The sequence below is a fragment of the Melozone crissalis genome, unplaced genomic scaffold (genome assembly GCF_028551555.1).
Source record: "Melozone crissalis strain CALT ecotype California unplaced genomic scaffold, PUWL_Pcris_2 ptg000188l_1, whole genome shotgun sequence".
In the NCBI taxonomy this organism is placed as follows: Eukaryota; Metazoa; Chordata; class Aves; order Passeriformes; family Passerellidae; genus Melozone; species Melozone crissalis.
In genome coordinates, this window is record NW_026535953.1 from 482,228 (window position 1) to 498,380 (window position 16,153).

Genomic DNA, 16,153 nt, shown 5'->3' on the forward strand with positions numbered 1-16,153 from the left:
CACGCGTGATGGCGACGCTGGACAGGCGAAGCCTCCGTCCGGCCGCCCGCACGGCGCCGAGCAGCGCGGAAGGAGCGTCCGCGGGGTTCCTCGGCCTCACTCGGCGGTTCCGGGGGCGGGGGGCGGGGCGGTGCTTTGCTGCCGCGGGCCGGGAGCTGCAGGAGCCGCCCCGGGCGAGCGGCGCCGGGCGCTCCCGTGATCCCGGTGGGGCGGCTACCCTCGGGCTGGCGGAGGCGCAGCAGCCCCCGAGCTGCAGCCGTCTCCCTCGGGCTGCTGCCGGTGCTGCGGGCGGAGGCGGCTCCGCCGCGTGTTGGGCGTTGCGACCAGAGAGCGCTGCGATATCGCGTTAGTGCTCGTGGCTCTTTGTTCCATGAAAACGGATGGAGCGGCGCTGACCGGTAAACCCAGAGATGGCCAGGAGAATGCCCAGCGCAAGGAGCAGGCTGGCTGTATGCTTCCGATGGCACAGGTGCGGTGTGCAAACGCACCCCTTTCCGCCCCTGCCCTCCCGAGCCCCAGGGAAAATGTTTTCCAGCATTTTCGAGCTTCTGAAAGACAAAACTTGTGATTTGACACTAGCATCCAGAAAAGGTTTCTGTCTAGATTAGCAAATGCCTAAATTGTTCTTGGTTACATCCCATGACCGGATTTAGGCAGTGAATTTATACTGCTTTTAGGATTTTCTTGTACAATGGTGAGAAAATAGGCAGGTCTGATATTGGTTTCACTTTTTTACTACTTCACGTTCCGTAAGATTCTTTTATCCAAGCACTTGTTTAAAAAATCTACTGTAGGCGTTTATGGTTCACGTTTTTTTTCTTTGCAGCACCCGTGACTTCTATCAAAACTCAATCTGTGAAATTTCTGGGGAAAACCCTTTTGTGTCCTGAAGGGTTCAAACTCTGTTGAGGATCCAGTTATCAGTTGCTCACCTGGATGGTTCCAGATCCCAAAGGTAACACTTTTACTCTTGCCCTGTAGTTTATATCTATTGCATTTTTGTTATTTTGCAAGATTTTTTGTCTTTGCAAAATATTGTTCTTTTCACTCTTTGGAGCCTCTCCCATCGTTCTTTGGTGTAGCAGCACCCCATAGGACACTTGGCTGCTGTCCTAAAGGGGATGGTCGCTAGAATTGTAAATTCTGGAGAGTTTGTAAGTCTTCTATCCCCAGTGAGGTACCGTGCTTTGTTTACTTTTGTTCTGTTGGTTAGGCGCTGCTTCTTGTTGGAAGTATGAATTTCAAACTACCCTGTTCTCTTTTTAACTGTTTTCCTGGTTCTCTCTGTACGGCAGGGAAAGACTCTCGTATCCTTGTCTTCAGGCTCGGTGCTGTCCAAGAAGATACAGAGACTAGAAAAATCATAAGAAGCAAAATATGACTGCAGGGAAAACAAGCTGGAGAGAACAAAAGGTGATATTGTTATCCTTACCCTGTATTAGAAACATCCACTGTGCTTTGATGCTGGCAGCTGCCAGGGGCTTGTTAGCTCTTCTTAGGCAGGTGTAGGTGTTCAGTTGCAGGTTTTTTCTCTGGACAAGTCAGTTCAAACTTTGCTAAGCTTATATTTGCAGATTACTCTCTAGCACAGTCCAGCATGACATTTTTGAATGCTGTAAAAAAAGCATGTTACTTGGAAATTGCTAATGATGAGAAGCTTTAGGGGAAAATAAGATTTCAGAGTTGGGAGACATGAGAAGAATTTTGTGGGGATGTTAGACTGAAATAAAGCACACTGTAGGCTGGACTGGCACGCTGGCAGGTCCCCTATTAAACAGTAGTGCTTAGATTAGCCTGGGGGTTGCCCGTTGTTTCTGTAGAAATCAGTGTTTCCTGGTCTTCAGAAGTAAGCTGCTTTGAAAAGCTGGAAGGTGCAGCATGGTGACAATCCGTGTGCTTTGGATTAAAAGTAGATTTCAGAAGGGTGCTAGGCTTTTGTCTTTTCCTAGAAGTCGATGTACTCCTATCGAGCAGTTTTTAATTCTGTGCTGCCGCGTCATCGGTCAGGGCCCTGTCGTACTAATCATCATACAGATACAAAACAAAAAATCGGACCCCGTCCCAACCACTTAGAGCCCAGAACACGATTTCCTCGGGCTGCCATTTGTGTGCCATCGGCACTCACCACGGAAGCGAGCTGGGGATTGTTGCAGCTGCTGGGAACAAACCGCTCCTCGTCACACAGGAACGGAACTGGGACGACGCCTCGGCCAGCCCCTCTCTGCCATCGTCTCCTGAATCTGCAGCAGAGCAGTTCCGGTCCATCCGGGCACGTGTAATCCAGTTCCTGATGATCTGAGCGCACGGAGCAGCGCTCCGCTGCTGTGGGGGGCTCAGGGAAGGCAGAGTGTGCATTGTCATCTTCCTGAACCTGCAGACGAATCCAAGTGAGAAGCCACAGGGTGGAAATCAGTCGCATATATGCTAAACGAAACTTGCAGGTTTTTTTTAAGAATTGTTTCTGCTTGTTCTTTTTTGTGCTTCAGCACTTAGAAAACCTCTCTTTAAAATCAGTTCAATTCATCAGTTGAGCCTTTTTTTGCAGACCCTCAGTGAGCAGAATTTGTTGCAGACTCAGTGCACGCTGTGCCGGCCTCAGGGAGAGTGAGGGGCTCACGTGTGCTACTTTTTGCTTTAGGACGCTCTGAGGTATTTATTCCTTTTGGGATACATGATGAGAATTGCCAAGAGAGGTAGTTACAAGGTATGACATGGGGAAAAAGCCTGTGTGGTTGGAACGTTGTTGCTGTCAAAAGTTAATTTTTCCTTCTTTCTTAGCCAGTAGTTAGCTTTTTGCTTAATTTTTGTGGTATCATTATTTTATTGTTTAAAAAATTCCTTCAAAATCACTTTGGTGGTTGGTGTTGGCCACCAGTACCTTGTTCAGATTTGCCTATTTGCTTGTAGCTAAAATGTTCGCATCCTGTTTATCATTCTATTTAAGAAACTGCTGCCCAGCCAACTAATAACTGAATATCCATCTGTCTGGGACACGGAGAGAGGATTTAGGTAATGTCTTTGTTTCCAGAAAAAAGTTCCAGTGTAGTTTCTAAAAAAAGGAGAAGGGGATGAAGACTCGGGGCTCTGATGCCGTATGGGCACCCCAAGGTCCCCAGGAGCGGGAGCCCCACTGGAGTGCAGGAGCAGGTATGTTCTCATGTAATATTGAACAAATTATAAATATAAATATGACAATTATAAGCATGAAAATATTTTTTAAAATAGTTAAACCAAGTGGGTTTTTTCATTTGTCAATAGGCAGTGTTTTGATTGTAAAAATTATAACTACAAATAATATAAAGGGAGAAATCTAAGTATAGAAATAGAAATATATACAGATATATATAAAATTTAAACCTATAAGAAAAAATTAGTTGTAGCAGTAGATGTGATACCTAATATAAATAATAATTTAAATACTTTCCTAGAATTTTGTATCTATTATATATAATTATGAATATAATGCATCAAAAGAAACTATAAATATAAATGTGAATATAATTATACAAAAGTATAAAAATATTTCAATATCGTTCAAAAGAAGGCTTTTTTTGTGTTTATTTGGTTAGAGACGGGGGTTTTATTTGGAATCATAGAAGTGTTATGGAAGTATAAATCTAAATGTAGAAATATACAGTCAATAAAGAAAGGTATTTATAAGAACACGACTGAACGACGCCGCCTTCGGCCGAATGGAACGAGCTCAGCCGAACCAAGGCGAGACCGGCCGAACCTGACGGGCTCGAGGGAACCGAGGCCAGGCTTGCGAGGCTGCCTGAACGGAGCCGAGCTCGGCCGAACCGAGCCCGCCGCTCTCGTGCGCGCTAATTAGCGCGAGTGCGGTCACAGCGTAATGAGTTCCTGTGCCACCCCGCGCTCCCGGTCGTGTCGGTGCGATGGCCGGGCCGCCCGCGGGACGCAGCAGCAGGAGAGCCCTGAGCCGGGCGAGTTTAACGTGAGGCGGCGCCGCTTGCCCGCCCTCGGGGAGGCGAGCCGAGCCGAGCTCAGCCGAACGCGCAGAGAGCGGCTCCGAGTTGGGCCGAAGCGCGCCGAAGGGACGAATGCAGCCGAATGCGGCCGCCAATAGCCGAGTTTAGCCGACAATAGCCGAGTTTAGCCGAAGAGCCGACTGGAGCCGAGTGACTCCGGAGCGAGCCGAGCTCCCCCGAGCGCAGCCTCCCGGGCAGGGCGAGGCGCCGGGCCGGGCTCGGGGTGCAGCCGGGGCTCTGTGAGGCTTCCCCGCCCGTCCCTCTCTCTCGCCCTCCTTCCTTCTCCCCGTATTCGCCTTCTCTCGCTCCCTTTCCCCCATTCCCTCTCCCCCCACAAGCCCGGCTCCTTCCTGTCCAGCCCCTTCCCCGCTACTCCCTTTCTCTTCCCCGTTTCTGCCTCCTCTGTCCACCCTCCCTCTACCCCCCTCCCGGGCTTTCCCTTCCCGTGCCGCTTTCCTGCACAGCCCGCCCTCCCTCGCCGCCCTTTGTCATGCCCTGCTCTCGCTCCTCTCTTCCGGTGCCCGCTTTCCTTCTTTGCCGCGCAGCCGCGGGGCTCGGGGTGCCGGAGAATGAAGGCCCGAGGGTATGGGGGTTCATCCGTGGTGCTGTTAACACAGTCAGAATGGCTCAGTGACTCTGTGCCAGGCTGGTGTGGCCTCAAAGGCTGCCCCTGCTGCTGGCAGAGTGTGTGAAGCGTCTGCTGAGCGGGCAGCGGCATCCCCCTGAACACCTTCTCGCAGCAGGGACGGAGATGGAGCCAGCCCAGCGCGTGGAAATGGATCTCTCCAGCTGAACGCTCAGGTGAAGCGAGCAGAGAACTTGCCCAGCATGAACCAGGTGAGCTGCACGTCTCCAGGGTAATGGTTCTTGCACCTTCAGAGCCACAGTGTCGCTGAGCTTTTTTTTTCCCCAGGCTTTCCATCACCTCTCAAACAGACGAATGCTCCCCTTGGAGGCTGCTGTGCCCTGGGGAGCCTGGCAGGTGGCCCCGTTGGTGAGAGGAGGGCAGCTGCAGGCAGGCAGCCCCCAGGAAAACACGGGAGTTTCAGTGGTTTCTGATGCCTGAGGAACGGGGAGATGGCGTGAGCTGAGCAGGAGTTAAGCACGGTCGTACAGAGGCCTGGCTGTTATGATTTAAGATGGCTTATTGAATATCTGTAGTTTCTATAGATATTTGTATATCTGTCCAAGTAGGATATAGAGCCTTGTGCAGGAGAAAAAGAACTCTTGATGTAAGATATGACCTGGGGGAGGCATCATGCCAGGCTATCCCTTCCAGATTTGGACGGCTTCAGTGTCTTGTGTGGCATGATGGGAAGTTCTGAAAATTAAGATTTCCTCTTTGGTGCGGGTCAGATGGGTGACGCCTGGCAGCTCGTGCACTGCCACTGTGCTAACCTGTGTGCCTCTCCTTCCCTCCCTGCTCCACAGGCAGCGCAACACGGGAGCAGCAGGGAGAGCTGGCTTTGTCCTGGAAGATGCAGGAGCTCGCGGTGGATATCTGAGCCTGCAGCTCCAGGCTGCCGCACGACGCAAGGGCTGCACACACCCAGAGCGTACAGGTACTGTCACAAACGTGGGCTGTCGTGGCTGAGCCCTCAGGAGCTGGCGGTGCCAGCTGGGAGAAGAACAGTAGCTTCCAGCCTTTTCTTTTGTCTGCGTTTCCCGTGTTCAGTCAGTCTGATTACTTCTGGGCATTGCCCAGCAGGGTGTGAAATGCTTCCAGGGCTAAAGGGGGAAAAAAAGGGAAACACAAACTATAATCCACACCTCAGGAGGGAGAAGGCATCTGTCAGGACAAACTCTTAAGAGAAATGGGATGAAGAATACTTGTTTATTCGGTCTTTGGTATGTGTAGCTAGTTCAAAGAGGTCTCCCAGTCCTTCCCATTAGCAGAGCAAAGGAAGAGCAGCAAAGCCCTCAGGCTAAGCCATTAAAAGCAGCAGCAGCAGCTTTGTGTGCTGGAGTGTGGCAGGCATTCCTAGGTTTACTTTTTGGTTTTGCATCTAGCAGTGGTAGAGGAAAGTTCTTTGCAAGGTGATAGTTCCAGCCTTGTATTGAAATGTGAGCAAAGAGGAACTTTCTCAGTTGGATTGGGGTTTATTCACAGCACTTGTAAACAGAGTTAACATTCAGATAACATGTGCAGGGAGTGTGTGCTGTGGGTTAGCACAAGTGACAAAGGAAGTGGGACAGGGACAGGGCACTTTCCCCTTCAAGGTACTGGTTTTTTTCCTGGAAGAATGACGTGAGAGCAGAAAAGTTGCAATGGCATTGCAGTTCCCTGCACAGAATATACCCAGGGAGGTGAAGCACAGCCCAGTGGTGCCATTCACCTGCGCCCCAATGGGGAGCATCAGTGAAGTGAGGAGGACTAAGGAGCTCTCCCCTTGAGCAATCACAACAGTCATGTCAACGAGTGTCACCCTTTTCCAGACCACTGGCATGTGCTTGGGGACAATAACCTGTGTTTTTTACAGCCAGGTCTTCTGAGCCGCTGCTCACTGCTCGCAGTGAAAAGAAACTTGTGTACAGGCACTCTGCAAAATTGCCACCTCAGATGCCACTGAAGCACAGCTTTGGCTTTCAGGCATCTCCCCTGCAAGCTGTCCCTTGCGGCGTTTCCGCACTGGGTTCATTGTAAATTCATTCCTCCCATTTTTTATTTGTAATTTCCAAAGAATATCAGTCGACTTTTACGGCCTCTTCAGGGCTCCCCAAGCTTCATACCACACCTAAATGCTCGTTTTCACTGCCTGAAGGGCTTCTCTCACCCGAGTGATTCTATGAATTTGGCCTGTACTTCAGCTTAAGGGGAAAGCTGTACATTGATTGCATTTTGGAGAAAAAGATTTGACTGTCCAGCTGTAAATTTATCTTGTGTTTTGCCTTCCAGGTTCGCTCGTATTGTAATTTGCAAATGGCACGGCAAATGCCACGAGAGCAGCTGGTGAAGGTGGCTCAAGCAATGACAAGAATGTGCTGCAAAGTTGGGTCCAGCAGTCCAGCTTCCCGACACGGTAGGGCAGGCACACCTTTTGATAAAGCATCAAACGCTGTAGTTTTTATTCTTGGTGTTTGTCTGCGCTCCCATTCTGATCACCCCTTGAAGTATTATTTTTCAAAATGATATCTAGGAGAGAAATCATGTTTATTCAGGAGGAGCCATAATTTTCATCTGTTCCAAATGCACCAGGTGTGTTTTAAGGCCTGCACACACAGCAAGAGCTGCAGAGCTTGTTGTGCAGTTTCCTGCAGCACTGATTTATTCTGTATTCCAGTAACCATGCCCTGGGCTGCCAGCCAGGCTCAATGCCAGGAGCGGGAGGAGCAGACCCGAGAGGTGCTTTGGGTGGAGCCCAGCCAGGTTTCAGGCAGCCCGCAGAGTCTGCCCTTGCAGTCCACGCCGGTCTGCTGTTGCCATCTGCTGGAAAAATCCCTAATGGATATTTCCAAAGGTGGGGAGGAGCATCCGCTCCTGTCACGGACCTGCTGGGGGCTCTTTGCCCTCTGGCTCCGTGCGCTCTGCCCAAGAACAGCGTGTGCAGCAGGCTGTCACCGCTCTCTGCAGGGTGAAGCACCTTCAGCCAAGGTCAGTGCAAGAGCAAAACAATCCTGCCAGCAAAGCCTGCTACTAGAGAGGCAAACAATGATCCTTCCAAAGGAATTCATCCTTCTTCTCCCTTACAACTCTCCTGTGTCATCACACCGCAGAATGGTTTGGGGTGGAAGAGATCTTGAAAACAACCTAGTTCCACCTCTGTCCTGGGCAGGCTCACCTTCCTCTGGGCCAGGGTGCTGTGCTGTCGCAGATCAGGTGGCAGATCTGTGGAAATTGTAATGATATTATTAAGGCGTGTCTCTTATTGCCTTGCCATTCGTGAATCCCGAGGCTGTCTTGTCCTAGTTTAGCTTTCTGATGTGGAGGAGCAGAACTGCCAACTGATATGGAATTTGGTGCTCTCTGTGGAGTGACATCCTGTAAAATTTCTGTCCCAGGAATGCTGTCACGATGGCTCTGCTCCATAGAGAATGACACGGCCTGATTGTCAGCAATTTTTGCTTCTGCAATAGTGTATAAATGCTAAAATTTGAACACTGCTTATTATTTCAAAAGAGAATATTTTAAGACTGGAAGAGATAGCTAAAATTACGCCTGAAAGGTAGCAAGAGCAAATACATAGAATATTTCTCCCTGTTTGTAGATATACTTTTCATTCAAAATTATGCTGATGGGGATATGCTTTTATGTATTTAGTGACTTTACAGATTTCTTCCCCGAGTTTTTTGAGTTCATAGAATCATGGAATAATTCAGGTTGGAAGGGGCTCTAAAGATCACCTCGTTCCAAGCCTGCTGCCGTGGGCAGGGACACGGTTCCATGGACCAGGTTGCTCTGAGCCTGATCCCAGAGCACCAATGGGCCTTGGAACACTTCCAGGGATGGGGCAGCCCCAGCATGTGTGAGCAACCTGTGCCAGGCAGGTGCCAGAGGAGGAAGAAAGCCCTTCCCAGCTGGAGCAGAGGCTGCTGCAGCTTGGCGCAGCCTCGTGTCACCGAGCGTGTGAGACAGAAGGGCCCTTCCCGTGGAGGGAGAACGGCACTGGGAGATCTTTTCTGGGGAGAAGCGGAGCAATGGAACGCCAAAGCAGCCTTCAGTTCTTGCAGCAGAGTTGGGAACAACTGGAAGCAGGAGCAGAGCTGGCCTGGTGCCTGGCAGCTCTGCAGGCAGTGGGGATGGAGAAGGTGCAGTTGTCTGTCTTCTTGGCTGAGTCTTGAAAAATGAGGCACTTTTCTGTAGTTCCTTTTCAAGCATTATGTGGCAGTTGCCCCTAGAAGTCCAAAGGCAGCTGTTTTCTTAGCAGGAGGAAGTCAGGAAGAGGCAAAGCAGGCAAAGACATCAGATAAGTCTGGATAAAAATCTTGGCTAAGCTGTTTTTTCCCCCTCCTCCAAACAGGCAATTCTGAAGCGCTGAGCAGAGATCTGCCCCCGGGAGGCAGAGCAGAGCCGATCTGTGAGAGCTGACACGGGAGCTGTGGTGAGGACAGCTGCTCCCCTGCCTCGGTGTGGGACCTGCTGAGCTGCCGTTCCTGTGCTGGGAGTGTTTCTCCTCTCATGCAGGCAAGCCAGAGAGCTCCTAGGGAAGGAGCAGGTAAGGTTGAAGTGCCGAGATCTCCCCGGTAAGAAGTGCCGTGACAAAAGGAAATGGCCTCAAGTTGCAGCAGGGAAGGCTCAGATTGGCTTTGAGGACCAATTTGTTCACTGAAAGGGTGGTCAGGCGTAGGAGCGGGCTGCCCAGGGCAGTCCCCATTGCTGGAGACATTTGAAGCATGGCAAGATGTGGTGTTTAGGGACCTGATTTGGGTGGGGGCTTGGCAGTGCTGGGGCAGCAGCTGGGCTCGATGGCCTTAGAAGGCTTTTGCAGCCTAAAGGATGCTATGGTTCTGGAAAGCCTCGACCCCTCTGGCTCTGACACAGCACCTGGATGCTGACAGAAGGAGGCTGGTCATGGAGCCTGGAGGTGCCTGTGCCACAGGGAGGGAGAGGACAAGGCAGTGTCACCTGCAGGGAGGGTCTCGTCCCCAGAGAGCGGCCAGTGACTCCATCCGTGCCCGGGGCTCTGGGTGCACCCTCGGGGTGGACACCTGCCCTCAGGTTTCCCTCTGGGCAACCGGGGAGGGAACCGGGTCCATCCGTGTGGCAGCTCCAGGGCCTGCAGGCTCTGGGGCCCTGCAGCCGTGCGCCCTGTCACAGGGCGGCAGGGACGTGACACTGCCCGGCCGCGCCACTGGCCTGGGATCCTTGCTGCTTTCCTCCCGATCCCACATGGCTGTAGCAGCAATCTTGTGTCTTTTCTTTAAAAGTGTCCTTGGGAGAGTTCAAAGAGAGGGTAATTAGTTATGTCAAAGCCTACATATTTGACCTGTTGGCACTCAAGAGAAAAGACAAGAACCTGCTTGGCATCCTTGTGCCTGGAAGTCATTGTGACCCAGGGAAGTGAGGAAGGGGCTGGCCGAGGTCACTGAGGCTCTGAGATGGAGGTGAGTTTGCATTCCAGTTGATTGGAACGGAGGCTCATCAGGAGTTTCCTCGGCTATCCGAGGCACAGAGCCCTGGAGCCAGGTGAGCCTGAGCTGCTGCACGCTTGCTGTGAGCTTTGGGGTGAGGGTGCATCGTTGCAGGCCTGGGATGGATTGAAATGCGCTGAGGAAAGCAGCGGGAGGGAGGGAGGGAAATGCTCTGTTAACTTGTGCCAATTCTTCTGTCAGACTCATCACGGCGGGACAGCGTGAAGACTGAAAGTGTGAGAAGATGTGGAGGGGAACAGAGAATCTGACGGGAGCAGCGAACGCACGAGTGCACGAATTTTGCTTTTTGCTTGGATGTAAACTCAGGAGTTGAAAGGAATTTGGGAGTGAGAAGGGACATTTCAGAAGGAGAAGAAGAAAAAGAGGTTGTTGTTGTTGTTACAGTCCTGGCAAAATCTTTTGTTCTAGCTAATAAAAGAAGTTAGTTTAAGAAATAAAAAGAAAAAAATGTAGTGTTTTTTTTTTTACTTGACTATTATATTCATTGGTGGTATATGGTGTGTTGTTTTATTTCTTGGTATTATTAACTCTGTGTAAATTGTTTTTTGAGTGAAGCTGACTTTCTGGATGGGTTGGTTTGTATTTGAGGCCGGATTAATTTCAATGGGATTGTTTCATAGATTTCTGATGGGTATTACTGGGATTTTGGTTTTGTTTGCTGTATGTATAAACATAGACCTTTGGTAGGGCCAGCTGGGCTGCTGAAGGTTTGGGTGTGAATTTATGAGATGGCTTTTGTTAAATGCAGTTTTTAATTTTTGAAATGTTTTTCAATGTAGTGGTTTTAAGGTGGTTTTTAAGAATTCATTGTATTGTTTCCTGTTGTTTGTAGTTGGTGTATGATAAGGGATGTGGTGTGAGGTCTTGAACGCTATGGTTTTAGTGTTCCTAAGTTCTGATTTCTTTCTGGTTCGATAGTTTTTTTTATTTTTTGGGACAGGGGCATTTATATGGTGGGTTTTTATAGGCAATACGTTTTTTAATTTAGGTAGTGATATTTTTTAGTATTTTAATAGTTTAGGTTTTTTATTTTCATGGTTTTAATTATTTTTTTAAATTTTTTTCAAATAACTTTTCTAGATGATAGGTTATTATTTGTGCATTAGCATAAAGGTAGAGCTTTGGGGACTTTTTTTAGTAATGTTTAGCGTCAGTTGTACAGTTTTGAGTCTCGTGAGTTGGTTTGATTTAGTTTTTACTGGGTGTTTGTTTTTATTAGCAGTTGTGTCATTTTCAAGGTGTATTTGAGTTTTTTGGGGTTTTTGAGATACTAGTTTAGGAGGAAGTTTATGATGAGAATGTGCGGAGGTTTTGGGCTACTTTATAGTGGGATTTAAAATTTATTGACAGTTAGGTTTATTTGAGTTTTTATTAGGGTTCAATGACGTTGTGGGACGTTTGTTCCGTTAGTAATAGCAATGGGTTTTGTTTTGATGCGCTGCGATGGGACGAGCATGTGCTGCGTGCCGGTGCTGACAAAGGTACGGTACTGTTGTGGTTCTGGTGCGTGGGGTCAATGAACTTGTATGGTTTAATATAGAGATGAAAATAGAAATAAATATACATTTAAAAATAAATATAACATTAGAGTGGTAGACATGAATATAGATAACAGATACATACATAAAACTGTAATACCTGGTATATAATTGTAACATCATATAGATAAATGATAGTCTATTATATATATATATATATATATATACACAAAGGTATATAAATATAGATAGTTAATATGAAAATATTTAAATGGAGTTAAAATAAATGGGAGGGGTGTTATTAGGTTATAGGCTGGGGTTTTTAAATAAATGATAGAAATAAAATATCAATTCGGATATACAAATATATATACAAATACAAATCTCTATAAATATTTAATTTAAATAAATATAAGGAAAATAAATCTATAATACAGAAAATACAGATCTCTTATTATATTAGAAGGTATTCTCTCTAATATATATAATATCTATGAATAAAATAAATTAAAATGTCCATATGAATATCATTACAATTTTGAAAAATAATATTACTTCCTACATTTTAAATCTGGTTCCAATAAAGGGGTGTCCTTGCTTTTCATTTGGTTAGAGGCAGGAGTTGTATTTTAAATAATATAAGTAATATAGAAATGTGGATCTTAAGATAGAAATATTTAATAAATATATAAAGAGAAATTGCTAAAATATGAATATAAATTTACATATAAATATGTGTAAGTAATATGAAGAGTTGTAGTGTAGAATATAAATAACATTATATGGCAATATAAATTATAAATGGGAATATAAATATCAAAATATGTAAATATAGCTTAAAAGAAAGGGAATGTTTTGGCTTTTATTTAAGTAGAGGCAGGGGTTTTATTTTGAATATTGTAAGTGTTCCAGAAGTAAAAATCCTGACGCAGAAATGTTTAATCAATATAAAAAATATGAATAAAAATATATAAAAATTCATAAATAACTACTCGCATCAGATGTATTATAGAATACAAATTTATTTATAACTTGACATTGGTATAGATAAATGTATAAGTAAGCAATATACATTAATATGCATTATAAATACAAATATGAATATAAAAATTGAATATAAGGATAAAATCTATTTAAATATTGTTTGCAACAAAGGCTTGGGGTTTTTTTAATTCCTATTGTGTTAGAGGCAGGGTTTTTATTTTAAATAATATGAATGTAGATATTATTGTTATTTATTTCTAAATATGGAGATATACAATCGAGATATAAATATATATATAAAACACAAAATATAAAGAAATACAAATAATAGGAAGAGATGTAATGAAGAATACAAATAACAGTATACATAAGTGTACATTTTAAATGTAAATATGAATATGAACCTGAAAACTAGAATTTTAAAAAATATTTAAATACAGTTGAGAAGAAAGGGGTTCTTTTTGGCTTTAATGTGGATGGAGGGAAAGGTTTTATTTTAAATAATGCAAGTGTTACAGAAGTAAAAATCGTAACAGAAATATATACTTACCATGTAAAAATATGTATAACAATATACAAATAAATTTAAGTTTTAGGGATATATGCAATATGGAATAGAAATGTATTTATAAAAAGAAATGTATAAATGGACAGTGTACATCAATGTCCATTGTAAATAGAAATGTGAATATTAATAGGAAAAAACTTTTTAAAAAATATTTAAATATTTTTTAAAAGAAATTGTTGTTTTTTTGGGTTTATTTTGTGTGTTGTGTTTTGTTTTGTCTTTTATCCTTTTAGATTAGAGGCAGAGGTTTATTTTTCCTCTTCCCCGTTGTTTTGGGGCATTTATTTCAGAGCAGTTTTCGGCGGGGGCCGCCCCTGTTCTTTTTCGCCGCCTTCCCTGCCCGCAGCCCCGAGGCGCGCTGCGCCCCCGGCTGGGGCGTGCGGCAGTGCTGCCGCCTTGTGGGCAGAGCGCTGTACTGCAGCCCTGCACCGAGAGGCCGCCACCTTGGGAGTGGCGCGTCGTGGATGTCGCGGACTTTTGACCTTCTCATCATGGCGGCGAAAAGGGCGGGGAAGTGGAGGACCGGGGTTGGTCTAAGTGGACTGCCTGCACAGAATACTGACGTCATGGCGGCTCCGACGGATTTTTCTGCGGCGTTTCATGTGTACCCGACACACGGTGTGGGCTCAGCGGCGCCGCGGGCGGGGTAGTTTGGCGGGTTTGTGCCAGGCATGTGGGTTAAACGCCTCGCTGTGCCGGGGTCCTCTGACGGCCGCTTTCGCGCCCTGAGGGAGCCGAGCCGGGCCGAATTGTTCCGAAGAGCCGAAGAGCCGAGGGTGGCCGAAAACAGCCGAGTTTGCCCGAAGAGCCGAGGGAAGCCGGAAATAGCCGAGTTTACCCGAAGAGCCGAGGGTGGCCGAAAACAGCCGAGTTTACCCGAAGAGCCGAGGGTGGCCGAAAACAGCCGACTTGAACCGAAGAGCCCAGGGCGGCCCAAAATAGCCCAGTTTACACCAAGAGACCATGATAGCCGACTGGAACCGATAGCCGAGTGTAGCCGACACTGGCCGCATTTAGACAATGTGCCCAATATGACCGAGTTTAGTCGAACCGTGCCGAGTTCGGCCGAAGAGCCGTACTGAAACGAGTTTAGACCAAGAGCCGAACCAAGCCGAATTCAGCCGAGTTTCATTAAACAGAACCGAACAACGCCGCAGGGCTCTGCCTGCAGTGCGCCTGTGCAGGCGGCAGGGATCGCTGTGCCTGCAGTGCTCCGAGGCAGACGGCAGGGGGCGCTGTGCCTGCAGTGCGCCTGTGCAGACGGCAGGGATCGCTGTGCCTGCAGTGCTCCGGGACAGACGGCAGGGGGCGCTGTATAAAGTAAGTAGACAATATCAACTCTCTATAAGAAGGAATAAAAGCTCTATGTCACGTGCAGCAGTAGAAAATTTCAGGCTCCCAGGGAATAAATAGTTTTCTTTAAATCCTTTTCGTTCTGGAGTTTTTTTTTTTACTCCCAGGTAGCCTGATAGTTTCTACTGCTGTTTTTTTATTCTAAAGCTAGAAAGGTAAACCAAGATCAGAAATACAAGAAAGGGAAAGGGAAGGGAAAGGAAAGGAAAGGAAAGGAAAGGAAAGGAAAGGAAAGGAAAGGAAAGGAAAGGAAAGGAAAGGAAGCAGGAGAGCAAGAGGGAAGGGAAGGGGTGAAAAACAGAGTGAAAAAAGAAAAAAGAGTTGGAGGGGGAAAGAGAAGGCATTCGGAAGGAGCGGTGCTGCCTCAGGTCCTTCCCCGCCCAGGGGTGAAGGTCCCGTGTGATGCCCGGGAGGTTCTGCAGCTCCCGGCGGCGGGGGACGGAGCCGTGGCTGTCAGCCCGAGACTACAACTCCCGGCAGGCCTTGCTGCCGGCGCGGCGCGTGACGCAACGGCTGACGCGGCACATGAGTGGCTGGCGGGCCAGGCGGCCGCGCGGGGCTGTGCGCGGGCCGCTCCCGGCGCCTCTCCCGCGCGTGACGGCGACGCTGGACGGGCGAAGCCTCCGTCCGGCCGCCCGCACGGCGCCGAGCAGCGCGGAAGGAGCGTCCGCGGGGTTCCTCGGCCTCACTCGGCGGTGCTGGGGGCGGGGGGCGGGGCGGTGCTTTGCTGCCGCGGGCCGGGAGCTGCAGGAGCCGCCCCGGGCGAGCACGGCGAGCACCTGTGAGTGTTTTTTTTTTCCTCTAAATCGGGAGTAAATATAGCTGAGTAAAATTAGCTTGGTTTTCTTCCTTCTTTTTTAACTGAATTGTTTTTATTAAAAATCCTATTTGAATGTGTAGAAAAAGTGAGGATGTCCTGTAATATATTGTAGCTTTTCTTGTTTACAGGGTACTCAGAAAATACGTCTCCCTTAGAGTCCCACAGAAAGGTTCTCAGTGCAATCTCTGTCAAGGTATGTATTTCCAAATAAGTGATCCCTTTAGATATTTGCCTGTGTACCTTTTCCTGTTATTCAGAGCTTGCCTTCTGTGGGTTTTATGATAAACCTGTAAAACCGGTTTTGCAAGTCTTAATCGTTGAAGGCAGCATAGAGCCTGTTCTTGACCAGACAAAGGGAAAAAGTGTGACTTTGAGGCTGAACTTGTCATTTTTCATTTGACTTGTCTTGAATTATTTAAGAATAGAGAGAACTAGAAAAAGAGAGAAATAGAATTGGTTATTGAGCACTCCCCAAATACTCACCATGATTCAGTGTAGAGCCACAGGGCAGGGTGATGGAAAGGGCTCTATGCTTTAGAAGGAAATAAATTTAAACCTGACCTCCACAGAGTCTCACTAACTTCTGTTGTTTTAAAATACAAAATACGTTCAGGAAGTGTTGGAAGTTAGTATTTTGGGAAAGAATTGGCAGTTCCACAGAACATTCCATTTAACAGTAAATTGGAGGAGAGCCCAAGAGAAATTTTTCATCCCTTGATAGAAAAGGTAGGAAGTGACTTTTTTTGGTTTGGTTCTTTTTTCTTTATTATTTTCTGGAAATAAAAGTAATTAAGTATAGGTACTACTGGTCTGTTTCTTCCAGTAACAGGTGATAATAATAGTAGTAGTAATAATAAAAATAATAATAGAA

The 16,153-nt window shown here is 46.9% G+C and overlaps 1 long non-coding RNA gene across 1 annotated transcript; it reads left to right on the forward strand.

Annotated features, from left to right (window-relative positions):
- The first annotated feature begins 841 nt into the window (after positions 1 to 841).
- LOC128949028 (uncharacterized) lies at positions 842 to 10,655 on the forward strand. Its single transcript, XR_008484178.1, has 3 exons — positions 842 to 955; positions 1,296 to 1,413; positions 10,260 to 10,655. It is a non-coding gene; the product is annotated as an uncharacterized LOC128949028 (long non-coding RNA).
- The last annotated feature ends 5,498 nt before the right edge of the window (positions 10,656 to 16,153 follow it).